Source organism: Cyprinodon tularosa, unplaced genomic scaffold (assembly GCF_016077235.1).
Source record: "Cyprinodon tularosa strain WSP-4 unplaced genomic scaffold, ASM1607723v1 ctg130, whole genome shotgun sequence".
NCBI lineage: Eukaryota > Metazoa > Chordata > Actinopteri > Cyprinodontiformes > Cyprinodontidae > Cyprinodon > Cyprinodon tularosa.
The window spans coordinates 1,450,205-1,464,017 of record NW_024038115.1 but is presented as its reverse complement, the minus strand read 5'-3'; the positions used below and the strand labels follow the sequence as shown (position 1 = coordinate 1,464,017).

At 36.4% G+C, this 13,813-nt stretch overlaps 1 protein-coding gene across 2 annotated transcripts in view; it reads left to right on the top strand.

Moving 5' to 3' along the window:
* Window positions 1–13,813, top strand: part of arl15a (ADP-ribosylation factor-like 15a) — a 129,558-nt gene that overhangs the window by 78,796 nt on the left and 36,949 nt on the right. The window lies entirely within an intron of this gene.

Here is a 13,813-nt window from a genome sequence, read left to right as displayed (position 1 = left end):
TTGCGCACGACCCGCGATGAGGTTGAAGGATGGCCCAAGTGAAAAATTCTCGCATGTTGAATCGGCCTGAAAAGGGCAAAAAAACGTACAGTGTATGTTCAGCTTAATGAAAAACAATTTGAGGGAGTCTGTCAACCATTTAGCAATATTTATTCCCCATGTGTTTTTATTTGACATTGCATATATTTGTTTTAAAAAAAAATAGGACAGGCTTTCAGACTTTTTCCTCTCCTCACTATTTGTGAGAGCAGAAATGGAAACCAAAGACCTAGGAATTACCTCTCATTTATTGCTCTTTAAGGATTGAGAATTAAACTAGAATTCCTTTGTTTATTAAAACTAATGGTTCGTTTGGTTTACCACCAAGCAAATGTGTAATGTTATGACAAGTTTTTTTTGTATTTTCTGGATAAGTATGGAAATAGGGTTTTATGATTCCAGGCCAACCCCCTCTCTGTCTTCCTTCCCTCTTTCCTTTCCCCTTCCATCATTTATTTCCTATCTAAATCTTTCTTTCTTGCCTTATCCTACCTAACCACCTTCTTTATTTGTGTCCTTCCTTTTGTCGTTTAGTTCCATCTTTAAGGCCTCCGTGCATCCTTCTGAAGTACAGAGGGAACCAAGGCTGGCCAGTCTAATATGATCCAAATGACAAGCTTCTATATCTTCCTTTGTCCCACAAGTAAATCCTTGCTTATTTTTCATTCCGAAATGGAAAAACAAATAACCATGGAACCATAACCCTGTTGGCCTCAGCAGATGGCAGCTCACATTGTGCCTGGTTCTGCTGGAGGTTTCTTCCTGTTATAAGGGAGTTTTTCCTCTCCACTGTTGCTACAAGCATGCTTAGTGTGAGGGATTGCATTCTAGTCAGTGAATCGATGCAATCAACTGCTTTTCCTTAGACAGAAAACTTTGAATCATTTGACTATATGATCTGGTGAACTGTAAAGTGCCTTGAGATGACATGTAATGTGAATTGGCGCTATATAAATAAACTGATTTGAATTTAACTGAATTAAGGCCAAATTACTTGTGCAATACATCTTTTGATAGCTTACACCTTCTAGTTTCAGAAGCTGTAAATGAGAATAGTGTGACTCAAGCACAGTCTAAGCTGCATCATTTCAAACATGAAAGAAGTATTATTGAAAATAATACTTTTTTTGAATAATAGTAACAAAGACATGATTAATAGCAAGGATTTATCATGATCTTTAGATTTATTTTGCATCATGTCAATCAACTACAAAAAATGTCAGACCTCTAGGTATACCGGTGTCACCCGTGTCTCCAAACTGCCAAATGTGCCAAATTCTGCCAACTGCTTTTGCACAACTATTAACCCATAAAATCAAACTATAGCATTTTGATGACCACAAAGCATTTTTGAACATCCTATAATTGATTGATGAGGTCACCACCCATTTCAACTGACCCTTTAGATAAAAGAAAACACAACTAATTATGAGTTTAGAACTTTGATAAAATGTTTTATTTAGTGAATCATTATTACTCAACTGTCCTAAGTATAATCCAGACCTGCGGCAAGACGCTCCTTCTCAGAAGATGCAGATTCAGTGTCAGTACTGTTATCTTCTGATGAAGATAAAATGAGCTCCTGTGCTTTAATTTGTTTTTATTCTTTGTCTTTACTTTACCTGTCGCTGTTACACAAGTCAGTATGTCGGCTGTACTTTATTCAAATTAGCCACGCTTAGCCATGTTTGGTAGCTGGTCTCGCTGGCCAAAACGTGCACGTGGTCTTAAGCAAAAACAACGGGACTGTATGAATATCATGTAACTGTGCGTACTGGTGTTACGGAGAGAAAGCAGTCATTATACTTGAATCATGGAGAATCTTAAGTTTCTAACGATGTAAAGTTTAACTGTTGTTATTTTCATGCGCACCATTATGTTATGTCTGGAAATACAGACAATGGATCACTGGCGGATTTTAAGAGGTTAATCTGCCCTTTAATGAAAGCTGATGGTTTTTCTCTCTCAAAAAGTAAAACATTTTACACAAAATAAGTTTTCAACATTAATTCAAGTAGCTGTTTTAACAGACAAACATTTTAATGACTGTAGGTGTGTTTATTTTGTGTAATATTAAATTGACAAATAGAGGATTCTCACCAGAGTATTTCAGCATAACGGAGATTTACTTAAAAACAAAAGTCACCATTTCCCTGAAAATCAAGCAGATATGCTAATTTTTAATCACAGCTTTTTGACTGACATCTAGGGTTCCTATTGAGCGCATTTCACTACTGGCTCTGATTAAGCTGAAACTTTTAGAATTAAAAATAAAATATCCTGATCTCCTGATGTTTAAGGAGCATTTCTGACGTTTAACGGCCACAGAAACTGTTTTTTATAAAAACAAATTGACTTCCTTATTTTCCCATAAACATAAGGGAGGTTCTGTGAACACGAACCCCACGCGGACTGTCATCACCTCAATGAGGCAAGTGAATACGCAGCAGCCGGACAGCAGAGAGCAAGCTTTTCCGATGCCTTTGGTGACAAACTTGGCGACCATTTCCTGTCTTGCTGGAGGCTTTGGTCGTAACGGGAAAGCAGTTGAGTTCAGTGTCTTCAGCGAGAAGTGAGCGAGCAGGCCCTCCCTCCTCAGAAAACTGCAGCTGCAGCCTGTATCTGCAGTCAGAGTGAGAAGAGCGACTCGCCACTGTTTTCCCATTAAACATCAGTCAAACATGCATAAAGCTACCAATGATCCCTCTTGAATTAAAAAGTAGGATGTAAATATACATGTTTTTGCATATTTTTTTAATTGACCCTGTTGGAACAAAATAGCTGCTTCTTGCATTTGATTCATATACAACCTCATCCACTGTGTCCCTCTGTAGACTTTCTTAAGCTGAATTGGAAAAGATAAAAGGGATTTAGTTTAAGTTCTGGTTAAAATAACATTCTTGAACAGCATAATAATAAATCTTTTATAACGGTTATCTGGAGTATTTTTGATTACTTTTTGTTTAAGTTGTTGTGATTTACCTATAATATGTAAATTATATGCACAAGATATCCACACCTCCCATACGCTCATAAAAATTTTTGGTATATACCAAGTAGGCTCTCCTTACTTGGATCTGTGTATTTCTGCCAATCGCTGATGTCCCTTTCATGCAATGACGGCTCAAATTCTGCATCAGCTTTAAAGAAATTCAGTAGTTTAGCAACCTTTACTTTGTCCTAATTTTGCTTTCAGTCTGGGTAACAGTTAATTTGAGAGATTAGGAAAACCAAGGGTAAATCTTCGAGGCAGGGATGGCCACATAGGTAAGGTTTGAAACAATAATGTGCCTTAGTTGAGCTGAAATGTCTGTTTTTATCAGGAAAATCACATTGTGTAACAACCTTCCTTTGATTTTTGTTTTTCTGCTTTAACATTTAGTTAGGCATTACAGGGCAATGAGGTCATTTGACTTTCTTTTCCTCTACTGTATCTGATACTTCTGAGAGCAATTTAACAGCTGATAAGGTGTGTGGGAAGGCGCTTTTGTTGAAGACTTTCATGTAGATCAGAAAAGTTTTATTTTTGGTTGTTTTGCAGAAAGGCATCTTAAAATCAGGAAGAAGTGGCGAAGAAGAGAGAGACAGTTTTTCATATGAATTTTCTTTGATATTCAAGCCAGATAATTAAGCCTCTCTTTTAACTTGTCTTTTCTTTAAGACCTCCAGATATGCCTGAGTGTTGTCAGACAAGGTGTGTTGCAACACGCCTATCCATGAGCAGCTGTGCTCATTTATGTGCGCACCCGCAGAAATCAAACAGTTTTACTTTGATAGACTTTCTTGGGAATCATTTTTCACTTCGACACTTGCTTTGTGGTTAATTCCCAGCTCACCCTCTGGAATGGAGCTGCACTCTGGTTAAAAATACAAATAAATAATGCATAGAAGAAGCAGTTTACATCTTCTGCATTTTGTTCAGCTGGATTAAAAAAAAAATCTTTTTTAGAAAATACTGTAGTGTCAAAGGAAGTGATAAAACTTTTTTTTCCTGTTTGTTTTGAGGGGCAAGCCCATTGTTATGGGTGAATTGTGACAATGACAAATGGAACGCGTCCTGTCTGCTTTTTTAAAGGAAATCTTAATCTTGAGAGGTTTTACCTTAAAAACTGTAGATCGGCACAGAGATTACTCTGAGCAGGCTGAAGAAAAATGAGTTGGCTAAAGGAAACAGTAGCTCCAAATGACAGTGGGTGCTGTGGAACAACAACATTGCCCCAGACATCCCCTTCTGCTTATCTCTTTGCCCATCGTCTGGTTCTCTTTTATCCGCACACCAGTGACATCCAGGCCGCACGCATTAGGTTTTAAAACACTTCTATATGGTAGGCATGTATGGACGCAGCCTTCTCAAGATATGACAAAACACTGATTCTTGGGAATTTGGATAAAACAGGTTTTAATTTTGAAAATAAAAAGTTAGTTGGATTACAAAATCTGAAGGTATATTGTTATAGACCAAGGTCTTGGCTGTTCAGCAGTGTACAGGTGCAACCTCCTCATTTTGTATTTCTTTCATAAAATAGGCATTTTTCCAGTTATTACTTTGTTTTTGTCAACACCATCAGACACAATAAAAAGCTAATTATTTTTTATTTATTTGGTCTAATAAGTATTTAGAGTTTTTAAATCTTTATCTGGCATTGTTAGCACACATTTATGCTGTTAAATGTTGAATAATCATTTTTGTTAATTTTTTTTAACTGTATCATGTGTAGTCCTTTAAAATATCTAACATCAGATAACGTTTACTTTAAGCCTAAATAGAAAAAGTCATGTTTTTTTATTTAACAAACATATTTTTGTATTAAAAGAGACCATTACTTTAATGAGAGAACAGCACTGAAGAAACATATTGCAAGCATATTAATTTAAAACGAATAAAAAGCCCTCTGACGGTGGTGACTTTAGAACTGACGGTGGTGACAGTGGCCTCATTTCAACATACAATTCCAAACTGTATACAATTCAAGTCAATGGTTTCTTGCTTATTAACTTTATTTAACTATTTGGTCCAAAAAATAACAATCATGAGCACTGTGACAAATATTTTTCAAGGAATATAAGGTACAATTAAGAAATATCATTATCAGTCAGAATCATTTTCTGATGCTTTATTTTCTTGCGTGTGATTGTGTCCTGTTTGTCAGTTGTCATTCGTGCTGCATTATGGTAGAAATTTTGAACCTTCTGAGTAATTGCTTGAATATATGTAGGTTTTTTGTCAGTAGGCCTTCACACTTCTTTTGATATTCCCTGTTTCTTTTCCTTCTTTCCTTCACAGATAGCTGCTTCCTAGCCATAACTTCCTAAAATACATAAAGTCAAAGTTGAGTGTAATGACTATGAAATTGGGGGGAATTACAGTAAATGTTAGATTTGGTTAAATGTTGCCCTGCCATAGCTTACAAGGAATATTGTATACTATGTGCTATGTAGGTAGGTAGTAGGTGCACTATGTGCATCCCAAATGATGTAAACCAAATGAACATGGCATAATAGTGAATTGAGAGACAGGGAAGGCACACCCCATCCCCTAGGGTTATACAATATGGAAGAAATCTAGGCGGAATTACATAAATAAAAATATAAAAGAGGTTAATGAAACATTACAGATCAACAATTATTTTCTAGCCTCCATTGAGAACCATTTGTAGTTTTTTGTCACCACCGTCAGACTGTGCGTCACCACCGTCAGACAGAAAATCTGACGGTGGTGACGTCTGACGGTGGTGACAAAATCCTACTCTTTCACATGATATGCATGAGTTGTTCACATTAGCCATCTTGTTTCCCCTCTGTTGCTAGCTACTTTAGACCTCTTCGTAAAAAGTAAACATTTATGTCATAATCTAATCTAATATTTTTTATACAAAAGAGACGGTGTTGACATGTTATGGTTGTGACATTAGCAGTGTCCAAAAAATATGAACAAGTTTAAGAGAAAATAGCAAACCTACAGGAGCTTGAGTGACCTTAAGGCATCCAGTAGAGCTGAAGATTTGAAAATGGGGTCCTCAGGCATGTAGTTGACCTTTTAGTTGCCTGATTTTATTGCTTTTTATAAATATCTGACGGTGGTGACAAATATGTGGGACACATTTTGAACAATCACAAAATAATGGTTATTATTGTTCAAAACTCACTGTTTGTAGTTTTAAATACATATTAAAATGTACCCTTTCATTTGGTAAAGATATTATTCAATTCAATTATTACTTTTTGTTTTTTTAATCAAGTTGAAATGATTATCTCCTATCCAAGGACAACTGATTTTATAGGCAATGGGCCAGCATATAATCATTAAATTAACAATAAAATAAAAAAACTTTAAAAGAACCTTGCATTTGTGCAAAGGACCCCCTGATTATAACCTTGATTGTTTTTATTCATGAAAATTTTATTTCTTTCCAACAGAATTAGCACTTTTCTTAGTGGGACATGTTTTTGCCGAAGTTTCAAGAATCAGTGAAAAGTGTTGAGAAAATGACAGCTGCTTTACATTTTATCAGGCTGTTACAGTTTGGTACTTGTAGACTGAGTAGACTAAAAATACTGTCTGCAGGTGCTCACAGTACCTCCTTTCTACGTCTCACCATCCTCACTTTTCAGATGTATGAAGAACATGCTATTGAGCAGTCTTGTGTGGGTATAAGCATAAGAATTTTTTCTTTGCTAGAAAATACAAAAGTCTTACTAATAAAGATTTTAATTTCAGTAAGACATTTATGCGTTTCAATAATGAATATATTCATACATAGATATATTCATTTCATTGCTATTTTACATATTTTATATGAACAAAAATCTTGTATTGCAAGGGAGACTATACAGTACAAGGATCCTTTCTGCTGCCTCAGAGGGTTGTGGGTCAGTTTGCCCTTTTGGCCAATTCTTATCCTTGATGACAGTTCCTCTGTGCGCATGTCTGCTTCTTATCCTCAGGTTTTAAGAAAAAACTTGCTGTTTATGAGTCTGGTAAGGTATTTTGAGAGGCCACAGTTTTAAAATCTAATATATAAGGATAGATTCAACACTGCCACTATGCTAGGTATCTCTTTTGCCAAGATTACCTCTAAGACTGACTGCAAAATGTTTAAAATAAACCTTAAAATACTCTATGATGTAATTAAAGGGCCTAGGTCAGTCTCTTCCTTTTGTTGATTTTAAATTACATGCCTATGTAACCAGAAAGAGACTGTAGTTTAATTTTCATAAGGGGTGTTTAAAGAAAAAAATGTCTGGATAGAACAACATTGTCAGAGACCAAGATTTCCGGAATAATGCTTTTTGGGCATTCCAGGAAAATAACCCTATGCCATCAATGTAGCATAAAGCTAGAGATATCATGGGTTGATTGGTTGATGATGCTTTATTGCCGCACAATCAGAACTAGGCTATGTAACATTGCCCTAAAAAATCCACCAACCATTGGGTTAAAATTAAAAAATAGGACGAGTCAAAGCCCAGACCTATATCCTTTTGAATAGTGTGAGCTGGCTTAAAATAGACTGTACATGCAAGAAATTCCTCAAACATTTCAAAGCTGAAGGGTGAGGAGTGAGGAAAACCTTTCCAGACTGGTAGATGCTTACAAGAACCTTCTGACTGATGTGTTTTAGTCAATAAAGGTGTGACTGGTGGACTTGGGTTGCTTAGAGAAAATAGAAATGTCCGTATTATGAATACATTCTTAACAATATTTTATCACTGAAAGTTGCACTGCCTTGTTTGTTATAGTACCTGCTGCAAAGATGCTGTATCTGCAACAAGATTCACTTACCTCAGCATACCAAATGTCTGAAATGCCGGACATGTGGTGTTTTTTTTTTTATTAATCTGCTAATAATAATAATTTGACCAGTTTGGTCCACTAATAGAACTTAAACAGAGCTTTAAAATCTTACCCCAAATTTTCATGTGACTTCAAAGTTGAAAATGCAAACATATGTTGTAGTCAATCATGGCAGGAAGGTAATTGTGTTGTCCTTAAACAATTGCCACCTGTATATTCATATGAGATCTACAAACGAGGTGTTTTCTTTTTTTTTGACATTTTTTGGTTCTTAAAGTTTTGCAAGATCTGCTACCTTACTTATTTATTTATTTATTTATACCCAAGTAAGAATCATTTTGAGATTTGACCATGAGAATGAGATAAGAGTCTTACCCTGCAATGCAAAATTTTGTTGCCTGGAATTAACACAGGTTCAGAATATACTTTCATGCTGACGTTATGCCCTGCACAACATCAAAGCTTCTGTTGTTAAGCATCTGCATTTCATCTTTCTATCACTGCCTCCAGATGCTGTCCTGCAATACCTTATCTATATTTTTTTGTTTCCAAAAGCATAGAATCCTTTTGTGGGTTTATTTCTCCCCATAAAGCCACTTTATTTACCAATGTTTTTTTCAAAAAAATTGACAAGGGAGCAACTAAAGCAGGTATTCTGGATAAAGCATTAAGGAGTCCAAGCCTCACAATCTCTGGCACTATTTCAAAAGATTAATGACATGAAGAATATATGGCTTTGTCTTTTTATAGAAACCAAGATTTCCAGGTTTGCTACAAAACCAAGTCTTTTTCTCAAGACTAAAACGTGTTTATCTGAGAGTTTCCGCTCTTAAATTGGTAGGATCTACTTCGTTATCTTTTGTTAAATATCACTGGACCTGTAAATTGTTCTTCTACTGTATCATGCAAATTTTTTTTCAGTCAATTGAATACTTAAGGTCATCTATGTCTTCCTTGAAACCATCATATTCAGATTGATATACCAAAGTCTCCTCCTCTGTTGTAGTAGGACTAATAGATCTTCTGGCTTGTCGGGTAAAATCAGTGTAAAGCTGGTGCCATGTGACGTCCCTGCCGGCTTGCCAAAAGCTAATTGTGCTAATTGGCGATCACCAATCCTGTAACAAGGCTTTGAAGGACAACCCACCGACACAGATGAAAGCACTAAGATTTGTCTTGTGTCAAGGACTTGTTGGTAATCGGTGCGTCTGCTGACCCGAAGGCCAGGAGGGTAGGACTGTGTTGAAGTTTTTGCGGAAATTGAAGCGGATAGAAGACAAATCCTCCCGTATGGGTGTTCCCACAAATCGGGAGCTAGATTCTAAAAAAAAAAGCCCATCTCTCGAACTTTTGCTTATAACATCTTTTCTCACTATTTGTTCATGTAAAAGAGAAACTTGTTACACATGATCTCTTGAATTAATTTGCAACCATTTAAGAATGGTGTTATCTAGACTCAGAAGGTGAAGGTGATTCCAGAAACCAGACAGAATCTATTCCAAGAGCTTTACCAGCCACTAGGTCCTTTCACTTTTCCAACTTTAGTTGTCTGAGAGCCTTAACTCAGAGTTAAGGCTCAAGCATCTATTTGGTGCACTATATGACAGAAAATATGTTTGGAAACCAATGAGCTTATTCACCAGTATGCTCTTTTAGTTCAACTCATTTGATTAGCATTTCCAAAGAAAGAAATATATCTGGGAACCTGTGGAGGTACAAGTCTGAATAAAACAATCATTTAGTCACATAATTAGTTCAAAAATCTTTTTTTACTAATTGGCAAACATTGTACTTCTATTTTTTAGGCTAAGTTGAAAATTAAAGTAGTTTTAACCTGGTATTTTACCTATACAATCTGTACATATTTTTAATCATGTTTAGTAATTTGAAAATTGAAGCCTGGTTCACACTCACCTCAAGCGCCAAATGTGACGCAATTATACCGCCCCCTGAGCACGGACCGCGTGTGTAGCCTCAGCGCTAGGTCGTGCACATCCCAATTTTCGTAGCTTGGTGCACCAGCCTTGTTCCGAATGGGAGGATATAAAGTTGTCCTCCTTGGACAAGTTAGCCTGTATTGATATGGAATGATGCAGAGGGTTCATGTGGAGCATTGTGGTTAAATGCATTTGATGTTACAGTTTATTAAGTGACTAAATTCGGCAAATGGGGGGGAGTTTATTGGCCAAATTTGTGGTACAAACAAGGATTTTAGTTTCTGTTTCCATCACATACAGCATAAAGTCTGAAACAGCTACCCATAGCATACAATGCATTTAGCTTTTATTTAGTAAATAAACTTTTCTTTTATATCAGTTATTTAAAGAAAAACGGTATGCATGGACTTCACAGGGGCTAGTTTCCACATCGTTATGTCTCGCTATGTGCAGCAGGTAAACCTACCGTTTTATTCACCTGTTTATTTCTGTTTAGCTGCTATGAACCCACCTGCTATTCTTATTATAGTATAATTTTTTGTAAGAGTCATAAATTCTTAAATAACAATACTGCTTCAAGATGATGAGCTGATGTTGGAATCCTGGTTCGAGCAAGCCAGGCTAGTGTTAGTAGCCTTTCATGAATTATATAAGTCGAAAAAGATCAAGTTTTATGGCCCAAACAAACAAACCAAGCCACTTTCAAACTCTGGATTTTAGGCAGGCTTTAACTGAGGCCAAACACCAACAAAGATTTAGATAAAAGCCCGTTTACTGGTGAAAGAACTGTTACATAAATTTTTTTAGCTAATGAGATAATTGTGAGTTACTTTGAGATATTTTTTCACTTTGAATCAAACAGAATTTCATAAAAAATATATTTTTTTACATGTTTAGTTTATTACATGACATATATTTTAGTTAGTTCAAATTTGCACATTGTATTTATGTTTTACTTCATGCTGCCAATCTAACCATGTATATTGCATTTCATAGCATTTCATTAAATTTTGTATCTCTATTAGGCATAAATTGCAGTAGATCAGACTTTCCTGATCGGATGTATATTTTCTTCTTTTTATGTTGGAAATCCTAGAATTTCGCCTTTCGATGCCTCCGTTTAACATAGAAATATTAATAGGGGTTTTGCAACCAGAATAATTATATTGTAGATTTGCATTCTAGCAGCGTTTGACTGAAACATGTTATAGCTGTCAGTTATCCGAAGGGCTCGGCTCGTTTTCAGGAGATTTAATTAAAATGTTTGACCTGAGTCACTAAAATGAGTTGGATTAGTTATCTACACTCATCATGTGTGAACTCCAATATGTCATTATTTTATTCATTTTTTTCCCTTTGCAGATGTGTTTAAATTATGTCAGAATGCAGTTCTACACCATTTGTTTATTCCATTCCATTTGTTTAGGTAAACAATATGTTTGCACACATGTAATCCCTTTTATTATGTCACAGTTAAAAGCATTTATGTGATCGACTTTAATGGAGAGATGTGCTCTTTAAGTTTGTAAAATACAGCATCGTATCTTAGAAGGGGTTAAACTCTTAGAACCAGAAACCAAACGAATGCACCGAATTCTTGGCAATTCTCTTTTCCCCAGTGCAATGTAGCTACATGAACATGTAAACTGTCTGAGTTTTGCAGACATTGCTGCAGGGCAGAGGGAATTACACTGTCACACAGAGGATATGGAGCTGCCGTGATATCCTCTTGGCAAATAGTTGAAGACCATCCAGGTGGAAACTGGTATGCCCTGCCAGGAGCAATGAGAAGAGTGAGGTAGCTGCGTGGGAGGTGCTCATCTGCATGGGCAAGCAATGTCTTTCATGTCATGTGTAATACTACTTTATCTGATGTAACTATCAAAAATATCTAAGGACTATGTGGTTAGATGTGTGGGGGGTGGTAGTGTTTTGGAAGGTTCGCTGCATGTGAAGGTAAGGTTGTAAACACATCTATCAGGATGGTTTATATTTGGGATATTGAGGGTAATTAGTCTATTCATCCTCATTGTCTCCTTACCGGGGCGACAGTTGCGTTGGATGTAGGAGTTTGCCCTGAAATCGAAGGGTTGACGGTTCAAGCCCCGACTCCGACTTTCAGTGTCGTTGTGTCCTTGGGCAAGACACTTCACCTGCATTGTCTACTGATGGTGGTCAGAGGGCCCGGTGGCGCCAGTGTACGGCAGCCCCGCTTCTGTCAGTGAGCCCCAGGGCAGCTGTGGCTACAATGTAGCTTGCCACCATCAGTGTGTGAGTGTGTGCGTGAATGGGTGAATGAATGTAGTGTAAAGCGCTTTGGTCAAGCCCCCTGACTTGAATAAAGGCGCTATATAAGTACATGACATTTACCATTTACTTTACACTTTAACTTAAAATTAAGTATAAATCATGTTTTGATAGATTGATTGACTTAATTGATCTCACTGTGGAGAAATTGACTCGTTACATCAGCTCAAATATTCAAAGAAGAAGAATGTGCATGGGATGTATACAGTATATACATTACATCCACATATGATAGCATTTCTTTTTTTATGAGAATGACTCAAACAGACCTTTAAAAAAATCATAAAAAAGGCAGAGGCAGTTGTATGTGTGTGTGTGTTTTTTTTCCTAAGAATTTCTTAGTCTTTTTTGAATAATTATGTTGTGTTTCACAGTTGGACTGATGGATTTCCCTCCTTTAGCTTTGAAATACATTTACCTGAATTGTTAATATCTAAAATTCAAATCACGTTTGTTATCATAATTGCATATCCAGGTTTTTATCTTTTTCTTTGGAAACGTTTAAACTTAAAATTATTTGTATATGTTGAAGCTGAGAAAGCTAGTAAAAATGCTATCGTTGGAGAAGCCAATCCAATTTTATTTTCAAATAATCTATGCAAATGGAATGACTTAATAAACACAATAAAAGTTTAAAAAAAGAAGAAGATAATTTTAAAATTTTCCAAGCACAGTAAACTGAGGCGTCTGGTCATCTCACTCAAACCTTTTGACATTCCGCCTTGATGCAAACCATTGCCAGACCTCCAGAAGCCATTAGGTCTGAGGCAGAATTGGAGGATTTCTGCAATGGCTTCACTTTTTTTTTCTCTCCCCCAAACATTTCTAAAACCCTCAGTGAAGTTCTTGAAAATGTCTGCTTTTATTGCTAATGGCATTACTTAAAAAGAGCTGCTGAGTAAAAACAAAAACCAAAGATTCAGCTGCCAGAAGTCAAAACTACAGCTCCAAAAATCACTGTAGATGATTTTTTTTGTTGAACATCTTGAAGAAATATCAAAGTTATTCATGAAGGAATCCACTCTTTAATCACAAACAGCTCTCTTTAACTCTATATAGCCTAAAACCTGGTATATAGTTATAGCCAACTTGTGCACAGACACGCCTGATTGCTGTGACAAATTTCTCCTAGATATAAAGATATGTGGCCAATAGAGCTTGGAAACCAGGTGAGCGAATGCCTCCAGCCCACTTGGGGATGATTAGAATTGGACTCCTTCAAGTGAGAGAAGGCGTCATGCTTCAGGGGTTCCTGAACCACCCTGACTAATGCTTTCTACTCCTTCAATCTGAATGCTATTAATCCATCTTCACATCAATTCCAGTTGTAACCCATATAGATGAAAAAAAAACCATTTGGTCAAGCATTTAGAATCCATGTTTCAAATAAGCTAAATGCGTCATCCACATTTTCATTAGAGGAATAAAAAAAACAAAAAACAGTTGCTTTATTTGGAGAGAATTTCAGTGAGGTCCTTTGCTCGCGGTTGTTGTTTTCAGTTGGTCGGTACACATGGGCCCCCCATAATTATTCACGGGATGAAAAAGTGATCTGCTTCTGGTTATACTGCTTGTATAATCATTGATTCATCACACCATGTGTGTTTACACAAATTATTTGAGTGTTGTCATGTCTGGATGCTGTTTAGATCATTTGATCCTTCTTCACGTTCAACGCAGACCCTAGAAGCTGAGTGTAGAAGTGGGTTTTCTTTTGTCCAGATGTTCTATTGTT